Source organism: Bufo gargarizans, chromosome 6, assembly GCF_014858855.1.
Source record: "Bufo gargarizans isolate SCDJY-AF-19 chromosome 6, ASM1485885v1, whole genome shotgun sequence".
Lineage (NCBI taxonomy): Eukaryota > Metazoa > Chordata > Amphibia > Anura > Bufonidae > Bufo > Bufo gargarizans.
The window spans coordinates 239,534,056-239,549,187 of NC_058085.1; the positions used below are offsets into that span (position 1 = coordinate 239,534,056).

A 15,132-nucleotide genomic window follows, 5' to 3' on the forward strand; every position below is an offset into this window, starting at 1 on the left:
AGAGTTGAATGGAGTGACAGACATGCACACATGTATGCTACTCCATTCAAATGGGATGAACAGGCTCTCGTTCTAGTGATCAGTGTAGGGAATACTTATTGTAGTCGGACAACCTCTTAAATCCCTCAGTGACCACCAATACGCCTTTTTATGGTGGTTACTAAGGACTCTTTTCACTGTGGCCCAGACTAAACACTGAACGGGTCTCCCATGCAGCGGAGAGTGAGGGCTCGGCTCTCATATGAGAACCGTGCTCCTGGTCTAACAGCGTGAACCGACAGGAGCACCGATCAGCACCTGAGGAGTTAATTGACAGGGATCGCGGTGCCCTGTCACGGAGGCCGGATGCTGGGTATGTGACATGGCCGGCGCCCACCGTCTACATTTGTATTAATGGTTCAATTATTTTCATTGGTAGCGCAGTGGCCCCCCCCCCCTCAACCCCAGTATTATATTCATTGGAGGTGCAGTACGCCCCCACCCCAGTATTATAGTCATTGGTGGCGCAGTGCGCCCCCCTCCTCAGTATTATACTCATTGGTGGTGCAGTGCGCCCCCAACCCTAGTATTATAATCATTGGTGGCAGTGGCCACAGGGTTCCCTCCCCTTCTCATTGGTGGCAGTGGCCACAGGGTCCCATCCCTTCCTCTTCATTTGTGGTGCAGTGGCAGCTTCCAATCGGAGCCCCAGGAGTGAAATCACAGGGCTCCCATCAGTTACCATGGCAGCCAGGACGCTACTGAAGCCCTGGCTGCCCTGGTATTCTCCCTGCTGCTGTGGGCACTATGCACAGGGCAGCAGGGAGAGTGTGAGGTCCTATTCACCCTAATAGATCTCTATTAGGGTGAATAGGACAAGGGTTCTAGCCCCTAAGGGGGCTAATAGTTATTAAATAAAAAGTTTTTACATATAAAATATATGAACAATAAAAAAAGATATTACATATCGCCACGTCCGAAAAAGTCCAAACTATTAAAATATTAAACAATATCTCCTATGCAGTGAACGCCATAACAGAAAAAATTATAATAAATGCACAATTTGCCATTTTTTTTCACCTTTTCCCCCAAAAAAATAGGATAGGACTGTTCTAAAAAATAGGATAGCGACCTTCTCTATCTTTACAAGCACAGCGCCATACATTGTATAGCGGTTGTGCTTGGTATTAAGCACATTCACATTTATGGGGCTGAGCACTATATATCAAGCACAGCTGCTTTACAATGTATGGAGCTGTGCTTGGTAAGCTGCGAGAAGGTCGCGGTGCTCTTAGTAGCGCCGCTGCCTTCTCAAAACAGCTGATCAGCGAGGGTCCCAGGCGTCAGACCCCCACCGATCAGATACTGATGACCTATCCTGAGGATAGGTCATCAGTAGTAAAATCCCAGAAAACCCCTTTAAACACACCCACACACCGTAAAGGGGTTTTGCACTCACATACAATGGGAGCATATCGCTAGGGACCTGCACCTACAACAAGAACAGTGCGGGAAATCAATGGGGCCGCTGAAAATAGCCAAGCGCGTGCGCAGTGCGCTCCTATTCATTTGTATGGGAGCAGTGCTTGGTGGTTGACAGACCCTGGGAAACCCAGGGTCCTCCAGCCACAGCTCTCCCTGCTCCGTTCTCCTTGTGGGTGCAGGTCCCAGAGGGGGACCCACACCTATCAGATAATGGGGGCATATCCTAGCGATATGCGCCCATTGTATGTGATGGAAATACCCCTTTAATGGCACCCTAAAAACATCCAGCTAATCCACCAACCCCTCATGCCATCCCTGATGAGGCATGTCTAGACTCAGTGCCCCATAACAGTGCTACCATTGTAGGGCCAGCTATAGTGTCAAGAAACTAACAGCTATATATAAAATGATAATGTAGACACCCGTATAGTAACACATTCATTACATATCTAGTGCTGTATGATTATATGTTACACATCATGTGGAGACATACATATCATACACATATGTATATTACACACAGTTCGATACAATCCCAATATAACAATGAATACAATTCACACATCTCCCGACCATTATTATACCTGTACCAGAAGGATCTCACATTTAAGGACCTTTCATGACGTCATGGCCACGTGATCAGTCGCCTGCATGGACCAATTGTAGACGTCTCTCTATGGCAGTGGATAGAGGACCTTTGATGATGTCCCAGTCATGTGATTTGTCACATACAGGGGGATATCGGTAGTCTTATCCCTGGTGTGTACGGACCCCCGAAGGTCACATGAAGCGACCAGGTGACTCTGAGATACTTGTGGCGAAAAATAGCATTTAGGAAATGACTGTGTCTTCATGTGGGCAGTTAGTGGGTGTTATCGCTGCTGTGCCGGGTGAAGGACCTTCCATGATGTCATGGTCATGTGACCCTTCTCCTGCGGAGAGCCGATGAGCTGGCTGCTGGGGGATGGTTCCTTTGTATGGTGTAAACTGTGGGCTTTTTATGTCGGGGGCCTAAGAAGCAGCAGAGTGCCACATGGGTGACGATCCCTGGTAGGTGTAGGAGTCCTCTGGTTCTCCTGTCCTCAGGATAGGTCATCAATGTCCTATTGGCAGGTGCCTGACCGCCAGCAGCGCTGCACACTGTGTAGTGGCCATGGCGGGGTACTGCAGCTCCACAAGGGGAAGGGAGCAGAGCCTCAGTATGCCAGCACCTCCACTAGTGTACAGAGCCTTGTGCTCCCACTCAGTGCCTCTAACCTGTGGGGTCGGACGCCCACCAATGTGAGCTTGATGACCTATCAATATCTGTAGCCTGGAGAACCCAAACATAATTCACATGAAAACTTACAGTTACTTGGGGATCTCGGACACCCCTTCCACACTTTGGCCAGGGGCTCGGTGGAGCTGATGTGTTTTATCCTAATGAGAAAGATTTCATGCTAAGATACTATGTCACATTAGTTTCAAGAAGAATTTCATGGGGTAAAGAACGTGACTTTTAAAAATACCTTTATTTATAATCAAACGGGTATAGGTAAATATATACCAACAATTGTGCACTACAGTTACCAGGATTTCTTTACAAGGGAGTAGTGACCCCGAAAAGAAAACATCCATGGTGACAGGATAGACCAAGAGCTTCCAGCGAAGGGACCAAGGTCTATTAGACAGGGCAGGGCAGAAATCATTTACCCTAGTTACCCTACAGACTGCTTAGCACAGGGCCACCCCCTGATGGTGGAGGCTCCCTGTCCCCGAACCTAATGCTATCCGGTCCCTAATAATCAGGGAAAAGATAATATATATATAGAATGTGGATGGTTATCCTAGTGAGTGGATACCACTACCACTTTCTAAAGAAAAAAATCAAACAAAAAACCCTGACGCGTTTCGCCTAAAACTTTTTAGGCTCATCAGGGGGTGATTTCAATACCAAGATGGATATAACAAATGAGGTACGGAATATGATACAAAAATGATACTTAGCTCCAAGCCAGATGTGAACAACAGGTTTTAGTGGACCACCAGGTGATAGGGATGTCCCACTGATGATACCTGGAGGGAATATGTATATGCGTAATTTGTTCCGTCTGGGTCTCAAAAGTGAAGCTCAAGCCCTTTGATTATAAATAAAGGTATTTTAAAAGTCACGTTCTTTACCCCATAAAAATTGAAAATGGAATGAAATTTCACATTTTTTGCCAGATTTTCCATTTTAATCCATTTTTTTTGTAACACATCACGGGTTAACAGCCAAACAAAACTCTAAGGCTGGGTTCACACCTAAGCGTTTCGCAAACGTGCATTTTTATGTAATAGTAAACGCGCGTTTGACGCGCGTTTGGGTGATTGACAGCAGTGTTGTCCAAAGAGTCTATGGCCCAAACGCGCGTCAAACGCGCCAAAAAAAGCTCCTGTACTTGTTTGAGCGTCGGGCGTTTTACAGCGCGATCGTACGCGCTGTAAAACGCCCAGGTGAGAACCATTCCCATAGGGAATCATTGGTTTCTCTGTGTTGAGCGTTTTACAGCGCGTAGGAATGCGCTGTAAAACGCTCAGGTGTGAACCCAGCCTAAATCTATTACCCTGATTCTGCAGTTTACAATTTTGTGTGAAATTTATGGAAAACGTAAAGTTTGCGCTACAGTGATATTATATCAAGAAAGTAGGACATTTAATGGGAACCTGTCACCGGGATTTTGGGTATAGAGCTGAGGACATGGGTTGCTAGATGGCCACTAGCTGAACTGCAATACCCAGTCCCCATAGCTCTGTGTGCTTTTATTGTGTAAAAAAAACGATTTAATGCATATGAAAATTACCTGAGATGAGTCCTGTCCCTGAGATGAGTCACATACAGGACTCATTGCAGGTTAATTTGTATATGTATCAAATAGTTTTTTTTATACACTAAAAGGACACAGAGCTATGGGGACTGGATATTGCGGATGTGCTAATGGCCATGTAGCAACCTATGTCCTCAGCTCTATACACAAAATCCCAGTGACAGGTTCCCTTTAAGTAGAAGCATCAAATTGTGATTTCCTCATCTCAAACAATCTATTAAACAAAAGCCAACACCAGTGGTGGGTACCCCCACCAAAATATCAGTGTCTAAACAACTTGTCATGTGGCCCTGAGCATCAATTACAGCTTGACAACAACGTCTCATGCTGTTCACTTATTGTCTGCTGAGGCATTACATCCCTCTCTTCTTGAAGTTCGGCCCTCGGGTCATTGAGGTTCTGGGGTACAGAATCACAAGCCTCTACACGGCGACTGAGCTGATCCCATAGGTTTACACTCCATTTGAGGTACCCCAGTCTCCAGCAGCCGTTTCCTAATGATGAGCTGGCGTACATGTAGATGAAATTAGGCCTGTGTTGTTCATGCAGAGGCACAATGACTGGATTAATTATGTTATTCAGGTAATATGGGCTTGTTACTGTACCATTCACAAAGTGTAGGGCAGTTCTGTATTGACTAGACACACCTGCCCACTCTGTAACACCACCACCACCAAAGGCTCATCTGGTGACAACAGTAGCTGATGCATAGCGCTCTCCTGGACGTCTCCAACATCGTTGGGGGCCATCGTTTCTGCTCAGCGTGAATCGACTTTCATCAGTGAACAGCACTGAGGCCCACTGGTCCCTTGTCCAGCGTAGATGCTCCCTGGCCCAAGCAAGACAATGATGCCTGTGGTCAGGTACCCTTGCCAGTCTCCTAGCATGCAGACCACGCTGATGTAAACGGTTTTGAATGTTCTGACATGACACTTAGATGCCTCTCACCTCACTTAAATGTACCTGGAGTTGTGTGGCATTCATCATCTGGTTCCACATAGCATTGTTCCTAATTAACCCCTTAAGGACACAGGACGTACCGGTACGCCCTATTTCCCGAGTCCTTAAGGACACAGGACGTACCGGTACGTCCTGACTTAAAATCGGGATTCCGGCGCCACGGGGGTTAATCGGAACGGGACGCCGGCTGAAATAATTCAGCCGGCATCCCGTAACAACGCAGGGGGGGGGGGGTTCCTGCGTTTCCGGTCCATTGGGGTGTCCTGTGACCCGATGAACCGGAAAAAGACTGCGATCGGTGGCGTAATTATACACCACCAATCGCAGTCCGAGGATTTGCAGAGGCGGAGCTGGTCCTGGTGCTGATGCCTGCTGTCCAGGGTGCTGATTGGTGCAGGGGAGAGAGGCGCGAGATTCAAACTTCCTGCGCTCCTCTCTCCCCTCCTCTTCCTGTCCAGCACCCGCACCGTGCAGCATCATCCAGCACCAGCTCCTGTGTCCCCCTAATCGCCATCCATCACCCTCCTGCACTCATCGCCACCCAGGTAGGTTAGGGTCAGTGAGGGAGAGGCACTGTTAGGCAGGGAAAGAAAGGAAAAGTAAGTTAGGAAAAAAAAGAAAAAGTACTTTTATTCCAAACTTCCATCTAACCCTAACCCAGACCTCCCCCCTGCCACTTGACCCCCCCCCCCCCCACTTTTTTTTTTCTGTGTGCGCTGACTGGCCGGCACTTTTTAGCGTCCGTCCACTGTTAGCGCATCGCCCGCCCCACCGCTGATCAGCGTTGTACCGCTGATCAGCAAGTTTTAACTTTTTTTTTTCCTAACACTTGCCCTTTTTTTTCCCTTTTTTAGTACGCGAACACCCGTTGCCCCCACACACACGCACATATAATAAAGTTTTCCACACACGCACACCTACACGCACACACACCCATGGCATTGCATTGCCTCAAAAAAGAGTAATATAGAGCAACCAAAAATCTAATTTACCCCAAAAATAGTCCCAAAACAACAACCACCTTATCCCGTAGTTTCCTAGATGGGGTCACTTTTATGGAGTTTCTACTCTAGGGGTGCATCAGGGGGCTTGAAAGGGTACATGGTGTAAATAAACCAGTCCAGCAAAATCTGCCTTCCAAAAACCATATGGCGTTCCCCTTCTTCTATGTCCTGCCGTTTAGCCAAACAGTAGTTTACAACCACATATGGGGTGTTTTTGCAAACTACAGAATCAGGGCAACCCATTTTGAGTGTTGTTTGGCAGTTAACCCTTGTTTTACTCCTGGAAAAAATTGATTATATTGGAAAATTTTCCAAAAAATAGAAATTTCAAAATTATTTCTCCATCTGCCATTAACTCTTGTGGAACACCTAAAGGGTTAATAAAGTTTGAAAAAACAGTTTTGAATACCTTGAGGGGTGTAGTTTTGGGAGGTTTCTATTATCTAAGCCTCACAATATGACTTCAAACCTGAACTTGTCCATAAAAAGTGGGATTTTGAAGATTTCTGAAAAATTTCAAAATTTGCTTCTAAATTTCTAAGCCTTGTAACATCCCCAAAAAATAAAATATCATTCCCAAAATGCTACAAACATGAAGTAGACATATGGGGAATGTAAAGTCATCACAATTTTTGGGGGGTATTACTATGTATTACAGAAGTAGATAAACTGAAACTTTGAAATTTGCTAATTTTTCAAAATTTTGGGTAAATTTTTTATTTTTTTATGCAAAAAAATTAACTTTTTTGACCCAATTTTAGCAGTGGCATGAAGCACAATATGTGACGAAAAAACTATCTCAGAATGCCCTGGGTAAGTCAAAGCGTTTTAAAGTTATGAGCTCTTGAAGTGACACTGGTCAGATTTGCAAAAAATGGCCTGGTCCTTAAGGTGAAAATGAGCCTGGTCCTTAAGGGGTTAAGCAGTCTTCAGTGTGGGATGTGGTCAAAGGATGTTCAGTTCTATGCCTTTCTGTGACTCTTCCAGTCTCTCTTTATCTCTGTTGCAACCTGCTGATGACACTCTGTGACACTCTAAGCTCAGTAACCACTTCTGACTGAGAACATCCTGCTTGAAGCCTCGCAGTAGCAAGGTACTGTTAATTAATTGTTAGGTGTCGTAATTTACGATGTTCCAACATCAGATTAGCTCTCTTGCTCCGTCCGGGGAATAGAATGCTTGGATGAAAGTCATCCATTTTGTGTGGTATGATTCAAATGTTTTATCTTTACATCTGTCTGCTTCCCAGGCATGGTCAATAATCTCATGAATAGTCGGCACATTAGGTGATAGCCAATGTTTAAGTATACATTGTTTAGTGGCTAGTAGGACAACATTATAAGGCATTATTTAACAGTGTACCCTTTAGGAATCCTAAGAGTTGGTGATATGCTAGATAGTGGCTTTTATCTAATTGGTAAAGTGCACATAAGGCTACTTTCACACTAGTGTTTCTATTTTCCGGTATTGAGATCCATCATACCTGGAAAAAAAAACGCTTCAGTTTTGTCCTCTTTCATTGTCAATGGGGACAAAACGTAACTGAACAGAACGGAATGCTCAAAAATGCACTATGTTCTGTTTGGTTGCGTTCCCATACTGAGGGCAAACCGCAGTTTTCTTTCTTTGAGATGCGGATCAAAACTGATCCGTCATGATCCACAATGCAAGTCAACAGGGACGGTTTTCTCTGACACTATCTGCCACAATAGAAAATGGATCCGTCCCCTATTGACTTTCAATGGAGTTCATGACGGATCCGTCTTGGCAATGTTAAAGATAATACAACCGATCCATTCATAATGGATGCAGACGGTTGTATTATCAGTAATGGAAGCGTTTTTGCTGAACCCTGCCGAATCCAGCAAAAACGCTATTGTGAAAGTAGCTTAAGTCTGTAAAGGAGTAGTAAATGTAGTTTTTGCATGTCCCATAGATCTTTCACTGACTTAATGCCATTTGCCTGCCACTTTAAGGATCCTGCTGGGAATACTGGAATACTGGGTGCCTCCAAGGGGAAAAATGTTTAGAAATGAGAAAAGGTAGGCAAAAGAGCTTTCTGTCCGCTTTCCAAGCTTCCACTGCGTCTTTAAGTAGCACACTTTTTTTTAGGTGTGTGTGGAAGGCTGAGTATCTGGTGTGTAGCAAGGCATTGAGACTCCATGGCTGTGTCAGCTGTGTCTCTAAGGTAGGGTTGGAGAACTGGGATGATCCTTTAATCCAGTCTATGCCATGTCTCAGTAAACTGGCTATATTATAATGACCTATGTCAGGGAAGCCCACCACCCCATCCCTTTGATTGAGCATCAGTGATAGTAATGCAATTGTTGTTTTTTTGCCTGCCCAAATGAAGCGGCGAAAGGCTGTGTGAAGAGTATCGACATCCGTATTTTTAGTAGCAAGGGTAATGTCTGCAACTGATATTATAATTTTGGGAAACATATCATTTTTACTAAGTAGCATCTGCCCAACAGGGACAGGGGGAGGTGCATCTCTCTAAATCCTACGATATGCGTTTGATCAGATCTGGGTAATTTAGATGGTATAGAGAGTCTGGCGTTTTGCCTATGTGAATTTCCAGGTATTTGATGGAGCAATGTGCTACCTTCACCCGATAAGCCTACCAATTTGTAGGGTCTCCTAAGTGTGTCAAGCAGAGTAATTTGCATTTAGATACATTTAGTTTGAAACCCGAAAAGGAGCCAAAGAGGTTAAGGAGCTTAAATAGTTTTGGCAGATCTATCTTTGGATGTGCCAGGAACACCAATAAGTCATCCGCGAATAGCACAAGTTTAACTTCAATATTGCCCACTGTGATTCCACGGATGTCTCTGCTTACTGCTATGGCTCTGGATAGCGGTCCAATTACCAGGTTGAGGAGCAGTGGGGATAGAGGACAACCCTGGCGTGTGCCCTTTTGTAGTGTAAGTCTTGGGGATAGGAAACCTGGGGTTCATATTTGTGCTGTGGGAGTATAGTAGAGAGTCGCCAGGTATCGACAAAACGGCCACACCGAATCCAGCACTCTGTTCAACCAGTCCCAGGCCACGTTATCAAACGCTTTCTCTGGATTAATTGCTATAATGGACGGGGACTGGCCAACCCGAGGCCGCATTTATTTATCATCTAACACCGACGCCCTCTTTTGTGTAAAACTTGCCTATGCTGGTGAAAGAAGTCTGGGCATCAATTGAGCTAGTTGACTCGCTAGGATTTTAGATATTATCTTTATGTCCACATTTATGAGGAATATTGGTCTATAAGAGGATGCCGTAAATGGGTCTTTGCCCGGTTTTGGTAGCATTTTTATGTAGGCGGTACGAGCCAATGTGGACATCTGTCGGCCTAACATATAGTCGTTGTATAGGGAGGTCAGCAAGGGTGCAACCTTGTCCCTCATCGTTTTCTAAAATCCTCCTGTAAAGCCCACTGGGCTTGGGGCCTTGTTGGATGCCAAATTCCCAATAACCTCTGTTAATTACTCTCTAGTGATTGGGGTATTTAACGCAGCCAGGTCTACAAGAGTAATTTTAGGTAGGGGTGTGTGTAAGAGACACTTCGTCGCCTTATCAGGTCGGCTCACTTGTCCTGAATACAGGGCAGTATAGAAGTCTTTAAGAGCTTCATTTATTTTTGAGGGTTGTTGTGTGTGTTTCCCCTTTCATCCTTCAAAGCCAGGTGTGGAACAGTCCTCTTGCCAGACATGCCAGCAGTTTCCCAGTTTTGTTCCCATATTTAAATAATTGGGCTTCAAATTGTGTCCTAAAAATAGTTTATTTTTGATGTACCCATTGCTCATATGTCGCCTTCGCCTTCACCCATGTCTCTTTGTTCTGAGGATTTGGGGAGCTGAACCGGGGCATGGTCTGAGATTATCAGTGCCCTATCGATACAGTCATGGTTCTAGTCTGTAGAGTAGCTGATAAGAGGAAGTAGTCTAGACTGGACCATGATTCGCAGGCATTAGAATAGTGAGTGTATTCACGTCCCTCAGGGTGCATGGCTCTCGATATATCACATAGTGTATGTGCCTGGCAAAAGCGGGGGGGTGGGGGGGTGGGTGCAGAATCCCTACCTCTTGGTGTGATCAGTTTACCCTGTGATTGGCGCCGTTCTTCCGAGTGATTGTATACCACATTCATGTCATCTGCTACTATTTGTTTTTTGTAGGTGTCATTCATGAGTCTATGCCCTAGATCAGCATAAAAAGAAGTGTTGGCATCATTTGGCCCATATACATTATAGATACTAAGTCGTCGGATGGGGAGTGTAGGCAGACACGCAATATCCTCCGCTATCCATCCGAGGAGCATGGCTGCACAGTATATGGCTGGTTCTTGTGCAAAAGTGTCAACACCCCTGCTTTAGAGTGTACAGATGGGGAGCACGTAACTTTTCCCACTCAGTTTTTGCATTCTATTGCTGTCCACCTCACTCAGATGCGTCTTTTGAAGCAGATCTAATGTGCCTTTCATACAACTCCAAGCAGATGACTGAGAATTCCCACCTTCGGCTTTGTACCTCCACGGAATAGTCTATGAAAATCAGGAGTCTTTGGCCTTTGATCTCCAACGCTGAGTGGTTTTGTTTGTAGGAGCGCAGGGTTGCTGTTTTAACTGTAAAGTCCAGGTATTTTACTATCACCAGTTTAAGATGCCTAGCCAAGGTGCTTGGAGCCTTCAAGTTGTGGTCTTTTCAGGCCCGTAATTTGGGGCCTACTTTGTGCGCCCTTTCGACATTGCAGCTGTTCGGTAACCCCAACGCCGCTGGTATATCACATTCACAAATGTGTAGTAGGTCTTGGGCAGGAATCGATTCAGAGATGCCGATGATCCGCAAATTGTTCCTACAGGAACAACTCTCAAGGTCATCTACCTTTTCTTTTAACAGTCTATTATCCGGAAATACAGACTCTAGGTGAGTTTTCATTTTGAGTGAGAGGGCTTCCAGTGTCTGTACTCTGTTCTCTACTCCATCAAATCTGGCGCCATGCTCGGTGACTTTGAAGTGCTTGCAGCGTCGACCCGACAGTAGTGGCCAGGGACTCATGTAGGTCCGGTAATATTCTGTTGGCTACTTCAATTACAGCTGCTTGTAATTGACTTGCAATTCCTCGCTGACTATGTCTGCGTCCATGCATGTGAGCTCAGCCTGGGCGCTAGAGGCTTGCAAAGTCGGAAGTATTAGGTCATCCTCTGCCATTTCTGATTCCCGCGCTGTGAGCTTTGCCTGCTTGCCTTGGCTTTTTGTCTTGTTCTTGCTCCCCATGTTCAATAAAAAACAAACAGTCCATAGGTGGCCACCAGTCAGGTCGAGATGATGGTTCTGGTATTTCTCCGGTTTGCAAGGGGAAGAGTTAGGAGTTTCACCCCGTGGAGCTGCAATTCCACGCGTCTCAACATGATGGCGCTGGAACCTGAAGTATAGAGTGCATTTTAAGTTCATCCTGAAATTTCACCCACCAGCCAAATATACCTAACTTTTTGTGAGTATACTAGTATGTATGTATAATGCTCCCACCTGTCTCCCTCTCTCGAAGGGTATCTTGTTTGCCATAACGTATCCTTAGGGTACTTTCACACTTGCGTTGTTTGATTCTGGCAGGCAGTTCCGTTGCCTGATCCAGCAAACTGTATGCAAATGCCTGTCATTTTTTCTGACTGATCAGGCATTTTTCAGACTTATCAGGATCCTGATCAGTCTGAAAAAATTCCTGATCAGTCAGAAAAATGCATTGCAATACCGGATCCGTTTTTTCTGTCATCTGGCAAAATGGATCCGGTATATATATTTTTTCACATTGTTAAAAGGTGTGCGCATGCGCAGACTGGAATGCCGGATCCGTCAGTGCGGCAATTTGAATGCCGGATCCAGTACTAATACATTCCTATGGAACAAAAAGCTGGATCCGGCATTCAGGCAAGTGTTCAGTTTTTTTTTTGGCCGGAGATAAAACCGCAGCATGCTACGTTATTATCTCCGTCCTGAAAAGTCAAAAAGACTGAACTGAAGACATCCTGATGTATCCTGAACGGATTGCTCTTCATTCAGAATGCATTAGGATAAAACTGATCAGTTCTTTTCCGGTATTGAGCCCCTAGGACGGAACTCAGTGCCGGAAAAGAAAAACGCTAGTGTGAAAGTACCCTTATTAAGATATCATTTGCAAAGGGCATATTAATATGCTTATGTACCCAAATGAATGTTTGGCATTGTACCAACCAATGTGAGCTACGGTGGTGCTAATAGATTGGCTATTATTATGTCAAAGGTGTGGATAGACATGTAGAGGGACAAACAACCTCTCTTATGGTTAGAATTAACTCCTCTGTTGCATTTCTTACAGGTAAATTGAGAGTACATCCACTGTAGTCATCCTTCTGTGAATAAATAGATTGAATCCCTGACCAAATAAGGGTTTTCTTTGAGGCTCATCTTTCTTATCCCAATACATTAGTATTATGGGACACCATTAAATCCTACTTGAGCAGTGCATCAAATTCCTTGGTTTAAAAAACCTGCAAGAGGAAGAGCTGAGCATAAAATGTGAACATCTGGAGAAGTCAAATACAGTAGATCGTATAAATGAACAATTAATTGGCTGATGACAGGGTAAAGGTCTTGAAGGAGAAAATGTAATGTCACATTTTCTTCTCTAACCAATCATTCTTTGAACTGGACTAGTTCAGCAAACTGCTTGTCCATATTGTACATCAGGACTTCTCCACCTGTTTAAGATTCAATCCTCAGATAGTACCCTCATTGCTGATTCTATTGCCATATTAAATAGATTGTCAATGTTATAGTGACCTGTATCAGTCTCAGGTGCACTGTAGAGGAACTTCAGGTGTATTTGGAATCCATTTTATTTCCCACCCTTACAAATAAACACATTACCCTTCTTACTCGTATCCGTCTTCCTACCATGTTACCCGTCTCCGATCACTCAGCAAGTGAATGTCAGTGCTCTGACCTCTATGGCTATATTTGTAATGCAGAGACACTATAGCCCCTCGGTTACTTTAATTGCATCAAACAATTGGGGTGCGAGGATTTATCAAAAACGGAGTGTGGTTCGCTGGTTATGACATCCCCTGCGCAGACAGAGGATGCACTTAAATTATGACAAGGTGCAGGCCTCATCATAAATACAACACATCTTGTGACAGTAAGTGTTCCTAAACTGTAATCTACGGCAACTCGTAGCCATAACTTTTTAATGTTTCGGTTCACATTGCAGTATGAGGGCTTGTTTTTGTACATTCTAATGGCACCGTTAACTGTTGCTCTTTAAGTCAACTTAGGTAACTATAAGAAGCATAGATTGACACTTGTATTCTGTCATGGATTTTGATCTATTATAGAATACAGAATTCAGTATATTCCAATGCAGTGCTGAGACCTGCAGGCCAACATGTACTAGTAATGGGCCTGAAAGCCTTGTCTGGCAGAGAACAGCCTGCTGGAGTTCTCCGGATCTGGTGTAGCCAGATAGTGCCATGTGCCTACAGGACCCCATAGACGATAATTGGATCCTGCTGGAATCTGGCCACTCCCCAGCACAAATGCCTGGATTTGGCCACACAAAAATTGCTTCAAGCAACAGTTTTTGTCCAGCTGATTCCCAGCATTTATGCTGGGGAGCGGCCAGTTCCCATTAGTTAATGGGCTCCAGCAGTGAACGGGAGTATGCGGCTAGCAAGGATTCAGAGAACTCCGGATTGCTTTAGCGCAAGTGTGAAGGTAGATGAAAGCACTTTCGAGCATAATGCAGGCGCTTTATTGTGGACAGGATAGGGACAGTGTAAAATGCAAAGTTTTTTATGATTGTGTGTGGCGCAAGTGTTTGGTGCAACTTATTTGAAGCCACAGTCCCATCACTAGTAAACGTCTGGGTCGTTGCATCAATAAACAGCATAATTAGGTGCAGAGGGGTGATTAGATGAGCAGGTACCCATCTTGTTACTCTTTCCTGAAAAAAAGATCCCCCCATATGTAACATAGAGCAAGTATGCTTTCTTATTAATAGAGATGGGGACAGAAGGTTAACATGCACAGAAGTCCATGTAATTCATCTCTCTGAGGTGACATATAGGTATACATGGAAATGACAATATGTGCCTCTCTACCTTTCCCTGATGCTGTTTGCATCTGTCCCAGGAATATGTAGCTCAAATATCACCGTCTGTATCGTGGCTATGATGACAATTCTTAGCTTTAAAGAGGACCTTTCACTAGTTTAAAAACTATAAACTAACTATATCAGTGGGCAGACGGTGACTCCCAGGCTATGAGCTGTGCGCTACGATTGGCCAGCGCTGCAGCAAGGGACAACCCTAATACAAAAACTCCGCCCAGTACAAAAGAAGGAGCTGCAGACACCGGAGCCTATACCGGGCGAACAGAGCGGCGCCCAGACATACTAGTAAGTGCAGGGGGACCCCTGGGCGCCGCTCTGCCTACTGATATAGTTATAGTTTTTAAACTAGTGAAAGGTCCTCTTTAAACTCATACCACATACCCATTTTTTTTTTATACTTCTTGGTGATTTTGTTTCTTTTAACTTTTCATGTTACTATTTCTATATATATTTTTTTAATCCTAAAATCCTGCAGTTTTTGCACTAGTCAGTAAAACTAATAACAGAAACTACTTTTTGGTCTGTACAGATCACTTCTCAGCAGTCATCTTATCATCACTGACAGGATTACAATCATAGTCGTTGCACAGTCCACGCCTAGAAAGGCAATCACAGTCCATTTGGGCCATAGAAGACTTTTGTGTCTATGGCCCAAATGCTGATAATTGTTTAGGCAAGATGGCTGCACACAATCACGTTCAAGAAATAGGATAAGAAA

General features: G+C 44.5%; 1 protein-coding gene across 3 annotated transcripts in view; it reads right to left on the reverse strand.

Annotated features, from left to right (window-relative positions):
- LOC122941365 (oocyte zinc finger protein XlCOF7.1-like) overlaps window positions 1–2,146 on the reverse strand; it is a 36,113-nt gene extending 33,967 nt beyond the window's left edge. For all 3 annotated transcript variants that reach the window (XM_044298566.1, XM_044298565.1, XM_044298564.1), the window contains exon 1: window positions 2,049–2,146. The gene's annotated coding sequence lies outside the window, so the exon portion shown is untranslated. The remainder of the gene's footprint in view (window positions 1–2,048) is intronic.
- Window positions 2,147–15,132: the final 12,986 nt, after the last annotated feature.